This window comes from Triticum aestivum, chromosome 7B (assembly GCF_018294505.1).
Source record: "Triticum aestivum cultivar Chinese Spring chromosome 7B, IWGSC CS RefSeq v2.1, whole genome shotgun sequence".
NCBI lineage: Eukaryota > Viridiplantae > Streptophyta > Magnoliopsida > Poales > Poaceae > Triticum > Triticum aestivum.
Genome location: NC_057813.1, coordinates 256599255 through 256614095, shown reverse-complemented (window position 1 = coordinate 256614095; position 14841 = coordinate 256599255).

Sequence of the window (14841 nt, the reverse complement as noted above, 5' to 3'; positions counted from 1 at the left end):
AGGAGGAGTCCTCCTCCTAGTAGGAGTAGGACTCCTCCTTTCCTACTCCTACTAGGAGGGGAAGGAAGGGGGAGAGGAGGGGAAGGAAAGAGGGGGGCGCCGCCCCCCCTAGTCCAATTCGGACCAGAGGGAGAGGGGGCGCGCGGCCCTTCTTGGCCGCCCCTCTCTCTTCCCACCAAGGCCCATGTGGCCCATTAACTCTCCGGGGGGGGGGGGTTCCGGTAACCCTCCAGCACTCCGATTTTCTCCGAAATCACCCGGAACACTTCCGGTGTCCGAATATAGTCGTCCAATATATCAATCTTTATGTCTCGACCATTTCGAGACTCCTCGTCATGTCCGTGATCACATCTGGGACTCCGAACAAACTTCGGTACATCAAAACTTGTAAACTCATAATAAAACTGTCATCGTAATGTTAAGCGTGCGGACCCTACCGGTTCGAGAACTATGTAGACATGACCTAGAACTATTCTCGGTCAATAACCAATAGCGGAACCTGGATGTCCATATTGGTTCCTACATATTCTACGAAGATCTTTATCAGTCAAACCGCATAACAACATACGTTGTTCCCTTTGTCATCGGTATGTTACTTGCCCGAGATTTGATCGTCGGTATCCAATACCTAGTTCAATCTCGTTACTAGCAAGTCTCTTTACTCGTTCTGTAACACATCATCTTATAACTAACTCATTAGTTACAATGCTTGCAAGGCTTAGGTGATGAGTATTACCGAGAGGGCCCAGACATACCTCTTCGACAATCGGAGTGACAAAACCTAATCTCGAATTATGCCAACCCAACATGTACCTTCGGAAACACCTGTAGAGCACCTTTATAATTACCCAGTTACGTTGTGATGTTTGGTAGCACACAAAGTGTTCTTCCGGTAAACGTGAGTTGCATAATCTCATAGTTGCAGGAACTTTGTATAAGTCATGAAGAAAGCAATAGCAACATACTAAATGATCAAGTGCTAGGCTAACGGAATGGGTCATGTCAATCACATCATTCTCCTAATGATGTGATCCCATTAATCAAATGACAACACATGTCTATGGTTAGGAAACATAACCATCTTTGATTAATGAGCTAGTCAAGTAGAGGCATACTAGTGACTTTATGTTTGTCTATGTATTCACACATGTATCATGTTTCCGGTTAATACAATTCTAGCATGAATAATAAACATTTATCATGATATGAGGAAATAAATAATAACTTTATTATTGCCTCTAGGGCATATTTCCTTCAGTCTCCCACTTGCACTAGAGTCAATAATCTAGATTACATAGTAATGATTCTAATACCCATGGAGTCTTGGTGCTGATCATGTTTTGCTCGTGAGAGAGGCTTAGGTAACGGGTCTGCAACATTCAGATCCGTATGTATCTTGCAAATCTCTATGTCTCCCACTTGGACTTGGTCCCGAATGGAATTGAAGCGTCTCTTGATGTGCTTGGTCCTCTTGTGAAATCTGGATTCCTTTGCCAAGGCAATTGCACCAGTATTGTCACAGAAGATCTTCATTGGTCCCGATGCACTAGGTATGACACCTAGATCGGAAATGAACTCCTTCATCCAGACTCCTTCATTTGCTGCTTCCGAAGCAGCTATGTACTCCGCTTCACATGTAGATCCCGCTACGACGCTTTGTTTAGAACTGCACCAACTTACAGCTCCACCGTTTAATAAAAACACGTATCCAGTTTGCGATTTAGAATCGTCCAGATCAGTGTCAAAGCTTGCATCGACGTAACCATTTACGACTAGCTCTTTGTCACCTCCATATACGAGAAACATATCCTTAGTCCTTTTCAGGTATTTCAGGATGTTCTTGACCGCTGTCCAGTGATCCACTCCTGGATTACTTTGGTACCTTCCTGCCAAGCTTATTGCTAAGCATACGTCAGGTCTGGTACACAACATTGCATACATGATAGAGCCTATGGCTGAAGCATAGGGAACATTTTTCATTTTCTCTCTATCTTCTGCTGTGGTCGGGCATTGAGTTTGACTCAACTTCACACCTTGTAGCACAGGCAAGAATCCTTTCTTTGCCTGATCCATTTTGAACTTTTTCAAAATTTTGTCAAGGTATGTGCTTTGTGAAAGTCCTATTAAGCGTCTTGATCTATCTCTATAGATCTTGATGCCCAATATGTAAGCAGCTTCACCGAGGTCTTTCATTGAAAAACTTTTATTCAAGTATCCTTTTATGCTATCCAGAAATTCTATATCATTTCCAATTAATAATATGTCATCTACATATAAAATTAGAAATGCTATAGAGCTCCCACTCACTTTCTTGTAAATACAGGCTTCTCCAAAAGTCTGTATAAAACCATATACTTTGATCACACTATCAAAGCGTTTATTCCAACTCCGAGATGCTTGCACCAGTCCATAGATGGAACGCTGGAGCTTGCACACTTTGTCAGCACCTTTTGGATCAACAAAACCTTCCGGCTGCATCATATACAACTCTTCTTCTAGAAATCCATTCAAGAATGCAGTCTTGACATCCATTTGCCAAATTTCATAATCATGAAATGCAGCAATAGCTAACATGATTCGGACGGACTTAAGCATCGCTACGGGTGAGAAAGTCTCATCGTAGTCAACCCCTTGAACTTGTCGAAAACCTTTTGCAACAAGTCGAGCTTTATAGACAGTTATATTACCATCAGCGTCAGTCTTCTTCTTCAAGATCCATTTATTCTCAATGGCTTGCCGATCATCGGGCAAGTCAACCAAAGTCCATACTTTGTTTTCATACATGGATCCATCTCAGATTTCATGGCTTCTAGCCATTTTGCGGAATCCGGGCTCATCATCGCTTCCTCATAGTTCGTAGGTTCATCATGGTCAAGTAACATGACTTCCAGAATAGGATTACCGTACCACTCTGGTGCGGATCTTACTCTGGTAGACCTACGAGGTTCAGTAGAAACTTGATTTGAAGTTTCATGATCATTATCATTAGCTTCCTCACTACTTGGTGTAGTTGTCACAGGAACTGGTTCTCATGATAAACTACTTTCCAATAAGGGAGTAGATACAGTTATCTCATCAAGTTCTACTTTCCTCCCACTCACTTCTTTCGAGAGAAACTCCTTCTCTAGAAAGGATCCATTCTTAGTAACGAATGTCTTGCCTTCGGATCTGTGATAGAAGGTGTACCCAATAGTCTCTTTTGGGTATCCTATGAAGACACATTTCTCCGATTTAGGTTCGAGCTTATCTAGTTGAAGTTTCTTCACATAAGCATCGCAGCCCCAAACTTTAAGAAACGACAACTTTGGTTTCTTGCCAAACCACATTTCATAAGGCGTCGTTTCAACGGATTTTGATGGTGCCCTATTTAACGTGAATGCGGCCGTCTCTAAAGCATAACCCCAAAATGATAGCGGTAAATCAGTAAGAGACATCATAGATCGCACCATATCAAGTAAAGTACGATTACGACGTTCGGACACACCATTTCATTGTGGTGTTCCAGGTGGCGTGAGTTGCGAAACTATTCCACATAGTTTCAAGTGTAGGCCAAACTCATAACTCAAATACTCTCCTCCACGATCAGATCGTAGAAACTTTCTTTTCTTGTTACGATGATTTTCCACTTCACTCTGAAATTCTTTGAACTTTTCAAATGTTTCAGACTTGTGTTTCATCAAGTAGATATACCCATATCTGCTCAAATCATCTGTGAAGGTGAGAAAATAACGATACCCGCCGCGAGCCTCAACATTCATTGGGCCACAAACATCAGTATGTATGATTTCCAACAAATCAGTTGCTCGCTCCATAGTTCCGGAGAAAGGCGTTTTAGTCATCTTGCCCATAAGGCACGGTTCACAAGTACCAAGTGATTCATAATCAAGTGATTCCAACAGTCCATCAGTATGGAGTTTCTTCATGCGCTTTACACCGATATGACCCAAACGGCAGTGCCACAAATAAGTTGCACTATCATTATTAACTCTGCATCTTTTGGTTTCAACACTATGAATATGTGTATCACTACTATCGAGATTTAATAAAAATAGACCACTCTTCAAGGGTGCATGACCATAAAAGATATTACTCATATAAATAGAACAACCATTTTTCTCTGATTTAAATGAATAACCGTCTTGCATCAAACAAGATCCAGATATAATGTTCATGCTCAACGCTGGCACCAAATAACAATTATTCAGGTCTAAAACTAATCCCGAAGGTAGATGTAGAGATAGCGTGCCGACCGCGATCACATCGACTTTGGAACCGTTTCCCACGCGCATCGTCACCTCGTCCTTGGCCAGTGCTCGCTTATTCCGTAGTCCCTGTTTCGAGTTGCAAATATTAGCAACAGAACCAGTATCAAATACCCAGGTGCTACTACGAGCTCTAGTTAGGTACACATCAATAACATGTATATCACATATACCTTTGTTCACTTTGCCATCCTTCTTATCCGCCAAATACTTGGGGCAGTTCCGCTTCCAGTGGCCAGTCTGCTTGTAGTAGAAGCACTCAGTTTCAGGCTTAGGTCCAGACTTGGGTTTCTTCTCTTGAGCAGCAACTTGCTTGCTGTTCTTCTTGAAGTTCCCCTTCTTCTTCCCTTTGCCCTTTTTCTTGAAACTAGTGGTCTTGTTGACCATCAACACTTGATGCTCCTTCTTGATCTCTACCTCCGCAGCTTTTAGCATTGTGAAGAGCTCGGGAATAGTCTTATTCATCCCTTGCATATTATAGTTCATCACAAAGCTCTTGTAGCTTGGTGGCAGTGATTGGAGAATTCTGTCAATGACGCTATCATCCAGAAGATTAACTCCCAGTTGAATCAAGTGATTATTATACCCAGAAATTTTGAGTATATGTTCACTGACAGAACTATTCTCCTCCATCTTGCAGCTGTAGAACTTATTGGAGACTTCATATCTCTCAATCCGGGCATTTGCTTGAAATATTAACTTCAACTCCTGGAACATCTCATATGCTCCATGACGTTCAAAATGTCGTTGAAGACCCGGTTCTAAGCCGTAAAGCATGGCACACTGAACTATAGAGTAGTCATCAGCTTTGCTCTGCCAGACGTTCTTAACGTTGTCAGTTGCATCAGCAGCAGGCCTGGCACCCAGCGGTGCTTCCAGGACGTAACTTTTCTGTGCAGCAATGAGGATAATCCTCAGGTTACGGACCCCGTCCGTGTAATTGCTACCATCATCTTTCAACTTTGCTTTCTCAAGGAACGCATTAAAATTCAACGGAACAACAGCACGAGCCATCTATCTACAACAAACATAGATAAGCAAAATACTATCAGGTACTAAGTTCATGATAAATTTAAGTTCAATTAATCATATTACTTTAGAACTCCCACTTAGACAGACATCTCTCTAGTCATCTAAGTGATCACGTGATCCAAATCAACTAAACCATAACCGATCATCACGTGAGATGGAGTAGTTTTCAATGGTGAACATCACTATGTTGATCATATCTACTATATGATTCACGCTCGACCTTTCGGTCTCCGTGTTCCGAGGCCATATCTGCATATGCTAGGCTCGTCAAGTTTAACCCGAGTATTCTGCATGTGCAAAACTGGCTTGCACCCGTTGTAGATGGATGTAGAGCTTATCACACCCGATCATCACGTGGTGTCTGGGCACGACGAACTTTGGCAACGGTGCATACTCAAGGAGAACACTTCTTGATAATTTTAGTGAGAGATCATCTTAAAATGCTACCGTCAATCAAAGCAAGATAAGATGCATAAAGGATAAACATCACATGCAATCAATATAAGTGATATGATATGGCCATCATCATCTTGTGCTTGTGATCTCCATCTTCGAGGCACTGTCGTGATCACCATCGTCACCGGCGCGACACCTTGATCTCCATCGTAGCATCGTTGTCGTTACGCCATCTATTGCTTCTACGACTATCGCTACCGCTTAGTGATAAAGTAAAGCAATTACAGGGCGTTTGCATTTCATACAATAAAGCGACAACTATATGGCTCCTGCCAGTTGCCGATAACTTCGGTTACAAAACATGATCATCTCATACAATAAAATATAGCATCACGTCTTTGACCATATCACATCACAACATGCCCTGCAAAAACAAGTTAGACGTCCTCTACTTTGTTGTTGCAAATTTTACGTGGCTGCTATGTGCTTAGCAAGAACCATTCTTACCTACGCATCAAAAACCACAACGATAGTTCGTCAAGTTAGTGCTGTTTTAACCTTCGCAAGGACTGGGCGTAGCCACACTCGATTCAGCTAAAGTGAGAGAGACAGACACCCGCCAGTCACCTTTAAGCACGAGTGCTCGTAAGGGTGAAACCAGTCTCGCGTAAGCGTGCGCGTAATGTCGGTCCGGGCCGCTTCATCTCACAATAACGCCGAACCAAAGTATGACATGCTGGTAAGCAGTATGACTTGTATCGCCCACAACTCACTTGTGTTCTACTCGTGCATATAACATCAACACATAAAACCAGGCTCGGATGCCACTGTTGGGGAACGTAGTAATTTCAAAAAATTTCCTACGCACACGCAAGATCATGGTGATGCATAGCAACGAGAGGGGAGAGTGTTCGTCCACGTACCCTCGTAGACCGTAAGCAGAAGCGTTATGACAACGCGGTTGATGTAGTCGTATGTCTTCACGATCCGACCGATCCAAGCACCGAACGTACGACACCTCCGAGTTCAGCACACGTTCAGCTCGATGACGATCCCCGGGCTCCGATCCAGCAAAGCTTCAGGGATGAGTCCCGTCAGCACGACGGCGTGGTGACTATGATGATGTTCTACCGGCGCAGGGCTTCGCCTAAACTCCGCGATGATATGACCGAGGTGGAATATGGTGGAGGGGGGCACCGCACACGGATAAGGAATGATCCGTAGATCAACTTGTGTGTCTATGGGGTGCCCCCTGCCCCCGTATATAAAGGAGGGAGGGGGGAGGCCGGCCGGCCCTTGTTGGGCGCGCCAGGAGGAGGAGTCCTCCTCCTAGTAGGAGTAGGACTCCTCCTTTCCTACTCCTACTAGGAGGGGAAGGAAGGGGGAGAGGAGGGGAAGGAAAGAGGGGGGCGCCGCCCCCCCCTAGTCCAATTCGGACCAGAGGGAGAGGGGGCACGCGGCCCTTCCTGGCCGCCCCTCTCTCTTCCCACCAAGGCCCATGTGGCCCATTAACTCTCCGGGGGGGGAGGGGTTCCGGTAACCCTCCGGCACTCCGGTTTTCTCCGAAATCACCCGAAACACTTCCGGTGTCCGAATATAGTCGTCCAATATATCAATCTTTATGTCTCGACCATTTCGAGACTCCTCGTCATGTCCGTGATCACATCCATGACTCCGAACAAACTTCGGTACATCAAAACTTGTAAACTCATAATAAAACTGTCATCGTAACGTTAAGCGTGCGGACCCTACCGGTTCGAGAACTATGTAGACATGACCTAGAACTATTCTCGGTCAATAACCAATAGCGGAACCTGGATGCCCATATTGGTTCCTACATATTCTATGAAGATCTTTATCGGTCAAACCGCATAACAACATACGTTGTTCCCTTTGTCATCGGTATGTTACTTGCCCGAGATTTGATCGTCGGTATCCAATACCTAGTTCAATCTCGTTACCGGCAAGTCTCTTTACTTGTTCTGTAACACATCATCTTATAACTAACTCAATAGTTACAATGCTTGCAAGGCTTAGGTGATGAGTATTACCGAGAGGGCCCAGAGATACCTCTCCGACAATCGGAGTGACAAAACCTAATCTCGAATTATGCCAACCCAACATGTACCTTCAGAAACACCTGTAGAGCACCTTTATAATCACCCAGTTATGTTGTGACGTTTGGTAGCACACAAAGTGTTCTTCCGGTAAACATGAGTTGCACAATCTCATAGTTGCAGGAACTTTGTATAAGTCATGAAGAAAGCAATAGCAACATACTAAAGGATCAAGTGCTAGGCTAACGGAATGGGTCATGTCAATCACATCATTCTCCTAATGATGTGATCCCATTAATCAAATGACAACACATGTCTATGGTTAGGAAACATAACCATCTTTGATTAATGAGCTAGTCAAGTAGAGGCATACTAGTGACTTTATGTTTGTCTATGTATTCACACGTGTATCATGTTTCCGGTTAATACAATTCTAGCATGAATAATAAACATTTATCATGATATGAGGAAATAAATAATAACTTTATTATTGCCTCTAGGGCATATTTCCTTCATGTCCATAGGCTTTTCTTGGAGTCCATTTGTTGGTTTCAAGGAGAGTTTGTGATGACCAAGGTGCTATTAAGGAATTATCCATAGATTGGTCTTACATCATCCAAATGAATAGAGTTGGAAAGATTCAAGGTTGATCAAGACTAAGTACAGAGAGTGTTTCAAGTTGATCAACACACAAAGCGTAGAAGATGTACCGAGAGGGATCAAGCGATCCCATGGTATGGTAAGCATTGTCAATTACGCTTTGTGTACTAACCCATGGTCTTTGTGAGGGTTCTGTGTGGGGTTAGGTTATCTTCCATGGGCTTGCGTCAAGAGGAAGATCACATACAACCCATGGAGGATGACATCAAATCAAGGTTGTGTTGTGCAAGTTCAAGTGGAGCATCACGAAGAAATCATGCTTGTAGCTTGCCATCCATTATGGTATCAATGGACTTGTGAAGATGTGCCAAAGAGTGGATCACCCATAGTGGAGTATGGGAGAGCAATCAACTAGTCTTCATCGAGCGAATGCAATCAAGAAAGGTGGTCCAACTTGAGGGAGTCAAGATCGTCATCATCTAGCTCAAGTGGACTTCGTGCAATGCAAAGGTTCGCCCTTGATAGGTTTTATATTTTACCGGTCTCATGGTGATAGTTTGGAGACCGGGTTATAGGATCGATAGCCGTACTATCAAGGGGGGCTCTCAAGTGAGTAGCTTGATCGTATCATTCGTTAAGAGCTCAAACCATTGCATCCTTGCATCATGTTTCTTAGTTCTTGTTTGATTCTCTTTGTGAGTCTTAGAGCTTATGGTATCTTGACGACAAGCTCGAGTTCATCGAAAATGGAGTTTGCATGCGTCTTCTATGATGTTTTCGGTGTTGGAGGTTTTACCGGTCTTATCCGAGGAAGGGTTCTTACCAATTTCTTTTGGGACTTTTCTCATTTGCTTATTATTGGTATTTCTATCAAGATTGTGTTAGCCCTTGTCTCTAGCTTTCCAACAAACTTGGTTTCGTCGAATTTGGAGTCCGTTTGCAGAAGTTGTGGTAGTTTTGGTGTTCTAAAAAGGTTGCAGCGGTACTCCCGCGGGTAGGAGCGAAGTAATTTTTTACTATCGCTCTTGGGAGCGGTTCTACCGCTTGGAGCAGTACTACCGCGGCTACTTCCGTGGCTACTTCCGCTCGGGACCAAAAACTCGTCACAAGTCCAGCGGTGGTAGGCACGGATGTAATTTTTTAGTACCGCTCGCAAGCAGTAGTATCGCTACCCTTAGCAGTAGTACCGCTACCCCTAGCGGTAGTACCATGAGGTCAAGCGGTACTACCGCTCCGATGGTTCTTCTGGCCTTTTTGCCTCCTCGTTGTTGTGTTTCGAAGGGGTACTACCGCCCTAGCGGTAGTACCGCTCTGTGCGGGCTGTGAGCATAACGGTTGGACTTTTCCCCACCTATAAAAGGGGGTCTTCTTCCCCATTGAGTCTTATCCTTTGAGCTCGTGTTCTTCCCCCATTGTTGACCTTCTTCGAGCTTGCTAACTCTCAATCCCTCCTATGATTCTTGCTAGTTCTTGAGGGAAAAGAGAGAGGAGATCTAGATCCACATTTCCACAAATCAGTTTCTCCTCTAAGTGAGGGGAACCCCTTGGATCTAGATCCTGCAGTTCTTCGTGTTCTTCTTGTTCTTCCTCTCCTTTTCTTCCCTAGCATTAGTTGCTTCGATGGGATTTGAGAGAGAAGGACTTGGGCACTCTGTGTGCCCTTGCCATTCATTTGGTGCATCGGTTTGAGTTCTCCACGGTGATACATGGAAGTTACAAGTTGAGAATCCTATTACTCTTGGGTGCTTGGTGCCCTTGAGCTTGTTCCTCTTGGGTGCTTGGGCGCCCTAGACGGTTGGTGGTGTTCGGAGCTCAATCATTGTGGTGTAAAGCTCCGGGCAAGCGTCGGGGTCTCCAATTAGGTTGTGGAGATCGCCCCGAGCAATTTGACGGGTACCGGTGACAGCCCCCAAGGGTTGCCAAAGTGTACAGGTTCGGTGACCGCCCCCAAGGGTTGCCATCTGTACGGGTTCGGTGACCGCCCTCAAGGGTCCCTTAGTGGAATCACGGCATCTTGCATTGTGCGAGGGCGTGAGGAGATTATGGTGGCCCTAGTGCCTTCGTGGGGAGCATTGCGCCTCCACACCGCTCCAAACGGAGATTAGCATCCGCAAGGGTGTGAACTTCGGGATACATTATCGTATCCGCGTGCCTCGGTTATCTCTTACCCGAGCCCCTTTACTTATGCACTTTACTTTGTGATAGCCATAGTGTTCCTTGTTATATATCTTGCTATCACATAGTGTTTATCTTGCTTAGCATAACTTGTTGGTGCACATAGGTGAGCCTAGTTGTTTTAGGTTTTGTGCTTGACAAATTAACCGTTAGGTTTATTCCGCATTTGTTCAAGCCTAAAACATGATTATTTTAAAGCGCCTATTCACCCCCCTCTAGGCGACATCCACGATCTTACAATTAGTATCATAGCCTCGTCTCTCCTTTTAGGGCTTAACCGCCTAGAGAGTAAGGATGTCTACTAGGGGTTTAGGATTCTCTGAAACTCTTAGTTTCGATGGCACAATTTTTGATGTTTGGGTAATTCACATGCTTAATCTCTTTAGGGTCATAGACCCAAATTTAGAGCGAATTGTAGATATGGGTTTTTCTCCTCCAAAGGATCCCCAAAGATTATCTTTAGAGGATGAGAAAAACTCTTATCTCAATGCTCAAGCTTCTAATGTGCTTTTCGATGCTTTGAGCAATGTAGTTATATTTCAACTCGTGCCGTTCCGGGATGCTCATGAGTTGTGGACAAAGCTTCAAGATAAATATGGCGTGTCCAACTTCTGTAAGGATGATTGTTCTCCCTCCACCTCCGGCCGCGTTGTCTTCTCAACTTCTTCTACTTCACCTACATGTGGTTTGCCACAAGGTAATGATATGGTGAGTAGTGTTGGTCATTGCAATGATGATAGTATGCTTATAGTGGATGATCCTTCATCACTATATTATTGCAATGCTTCATCTTTGGACTCTAGCACTTCGAGCACTCCAAATGTTTCACATGCTTGTGTTGATAGTCCTTGCATATCATGTACAAATTTCTTGACTAAATCTCATGATGATATGCTTGCTATGTCTTGTTGCCATGATAAAAATGCATGTATTTCCTCGAGTTTTTGTGCTAACAATGTAGAGGAAACCCAACACTCCATGGAACAATATGTGGTCTTGAATGGTGCTTCAAGGGATCCTACATCATCATCTATTGCTTTTTGCCTTATGGCTAAGGCGTCAAAGGTATCTCCTGCTTTGTACCCCAATATGTCTCTTGATGATGATGTTGATGCTAATGATAATGAGGATAATGATGAAGAGAATGATAATGTTGCCTCCTTAAGAACTAAGGGGGAAATGATTTTTAAAGCTCTTCATAAATATAAAATTGCTCGTTCCAACTTCATGGAAATAATGTCCATTGCCATTGATGGCAAGAAATACATTGAGGAGTTGGAATCTCATCTAAAGGAGCATGAGGTCACCATTGAGAAAATGGAAGCTCATGGGCGTGATTACGCAAATGAGATCGCGGAGCTATCTCAAACTCTTGAACATGAACAAACCACCTCCGAATCTCTTGAGGAGACTTTTGCTCTAGAATTATATAGAGTGAGGGAATCTCATGATAGAGCTCTTGAGGTAGCCAATGATTTCAAAACTAGAAATGCTAAGCTTGAAGTTTCTCATGCTAGAGTGCTTGAGGATTTTGAGCACCTCAAAAATGGCTCAAGGGTCATCAAGGGTGAGCTCATCAAACTCACCGAGTCTCATTCTCAACATGAAGCTTCTTATTTAAAAGATCTTGCCAAGTTGTCCTCTCCTATTGTTGTAAATTATGATGCTTGTGCTACTAACTCTATTACTTGTGAAGCATCCATTTTGAAGGAGAATGTTGAGCTACGGGCTCAATTTGAGTTGCTATCTAGCAATTATGGGAAATTGGAAGAAAGCCATGAAAAGCTCTCAAGCTATCATGATGATCTTCTAGTATCCCATAATGTGCTAAAGGTAGCTCATGAGGCCATGATTGCTAAGGTAACATCAAGTGAGCCTCATGTGGATACTAGCACTACTTCCAGTCAAAATACAATATTGCCATGTGCTAGTCCTTGTAATTCATCTACTCACAATGTTGGTACATCTTGTGATGAATTGCTTTCCTTGCCTCGTTGCTCTAACGGTGAAGCTTATACTTCCTCTAGTACTTGTGTTGAGACTAACCATGTAGAGGAAATCAAAGAGCTCAAGGCCCAAGTCACTTCTTTGAAGAAAGACTTGGAAAAGAGTCATGAAGGGAAATCCACACTCAACAATATCTTGAGTGTGCAAAAATCCCCCAATGACAAAGGTGGACTTGGATTCATCTCCAATAAGAAGAAGAAGTCCAAGAGAATCAAGAAGAAGGGCCAAGAACAAGTCAAGAATTCGGCCAAGATTGTTTGCTTCAAGTGCAAAGTAGAAGGGCATCATGTTAGATCTTGCCCATTGAAGAAGAAGGCATTAGTGTCAAGCAACAAGGGAAGAGGGCACAAGTTCAATCTCATGCTCAACCTCAAGTTGAAGAAAGGCCACTTCCCAAGAAGACTCAAGCTAATGCTTCTCTTGTGGCAAAATCAAGTGAGAAGAAAGTGAAGAGTAGACGTTGCTACTTATGTCGTGAGAAAGGTCATGTCGCTTCTTCATGCACTAGTGGTAACTTATCCAACCCAATTATTATTGATGATATCTATTCTCTTGGGAAGGATAAGGTTGGCAATGTGTTTGCCAAGTTTGTTGGTACTGAAAGTGGTGTCAAGAAAAGAACCATTTGGGTAGCCAAGCCTATTGTGACTAACCTCTTAGGACCCAACTTGGTTGGGGACCAACAAGCTCAAACTTGATCAATAGGTGTTTTTGGAGGTCATTGGAGACTTGGCTCCATTATGAAAAATTAAGGGGACTTCATCTTTCTTGTTGTCTCAAGCCAAGTCAATTGGGTTGTCAAGTTTCTATCTTATATCCAATGTGCGTCCTTGCGGTAACTTGTACTTAAATTGTTTACATTGAAAGTTACTTGCCCCTTTGCATGTTTTGGTTTCGTTCCTTGCATGTGTTTGTATATGTTGTGCTTCCAACTTGATTATCTTGAGCAATCAAGTTTATGTATGTTGGTTTGTAGATCATGTACGTGTTGTGTCATGCGTTGAGCCTTTTGCATCTTGTTCATTTCTTAGTTGGCTCTTGTTAGAGATTAATGGAATATCCCATTATGGGGGAGTGATGTGCTTTGTGCACCTCACAATCCTATATATGTGTGTACATGTGTAATACCATCTAGTATTGATATTTCAAGATTATCTAGTCGCTATGTGGTATGTCTTCTCATGAGAAATTCAAATTCTAAGTTGTCCATTAATTATCTCTTGTTGGATCATTATTTTTCCTCTTGCTTATATTTAGTTGATATCACATTATGGGGGAGTAATATGCTATGTGTATATTACTAGCCTAGAAAATGTGTACATTTGAGACATTGTCACCTATAATTGATAGTACTTACTTATGTGTGGTAGAAATTATTGATCATCTTTACACTGGCCTGTGCTTTTATTTGCTTTATATCTTTCCTAGGATTGTGTCAACTCCCATTGTATTCCATACCACTTGTGGATCTTGTTAATTTCTTGACCTTGTCTAGTGTTTTCTAGATATAGTGAAAGTGGTGATCCCACCTTGTGCATTTTGTATTCAAATGCAAATTATCTATAATGCACTAGTCTTGGGGGAGCTATCCTATTCTCTATAAAACACTCATCTTGTGATCCTTATCAAGTGTGTGTTTGTGGAAGGCAAGCCGTTTCTTTTTGGTACTTTGTACCATCATGAAATTTTGTAGAGGGCTTGGTTTGTTTGGAACCATTCTCTCTTTTGGGAGTTTGACATCTTTATTTTTGAGTGTATCAATGGATATCTCATTCCTCGATGTATCTTTTATGGATATCCTCCAAGTGTTGATTTATTCATTTGGTATCTTTTCTTCGCTTGGTATTTCTTTGTCTTTTGGTCTCGGTTCTTGAAAGTCTTGAGCATGCATATTTACTTCTTGTAGTTTCTTCGGCATGCTTCCTTTCTTTGACCCAATAGATAGGGGGAACTCCACCAAGTCTCAAATTGGATGAGATGTGCATAAAATTCATTTCCTTCTCTATATGCACATATTTATGTGGAGTTTGTCCTATGTATATTGGTGTTTCTAACTCTTTGGTCCCAATGAGTTTGGGTACCATTTTGTTTGTGTTGTTGTTCTAGGAACAAGTGGAGATGCATTGGATGCTCGGCTCACTCACAAGAAAGGTGTTTTCACCATGTGCTTATAGGAGTCAAGCTAGGATGATCAATGAACTATTTTGTACCTTCAATTGGTGTCTACTACATCCTTCCAATGTTATCTCGGTAACAAGTATCTTCATATTCTTCATGCACACATTTCTTGCATCAACCTTGTGTAGGTTGTA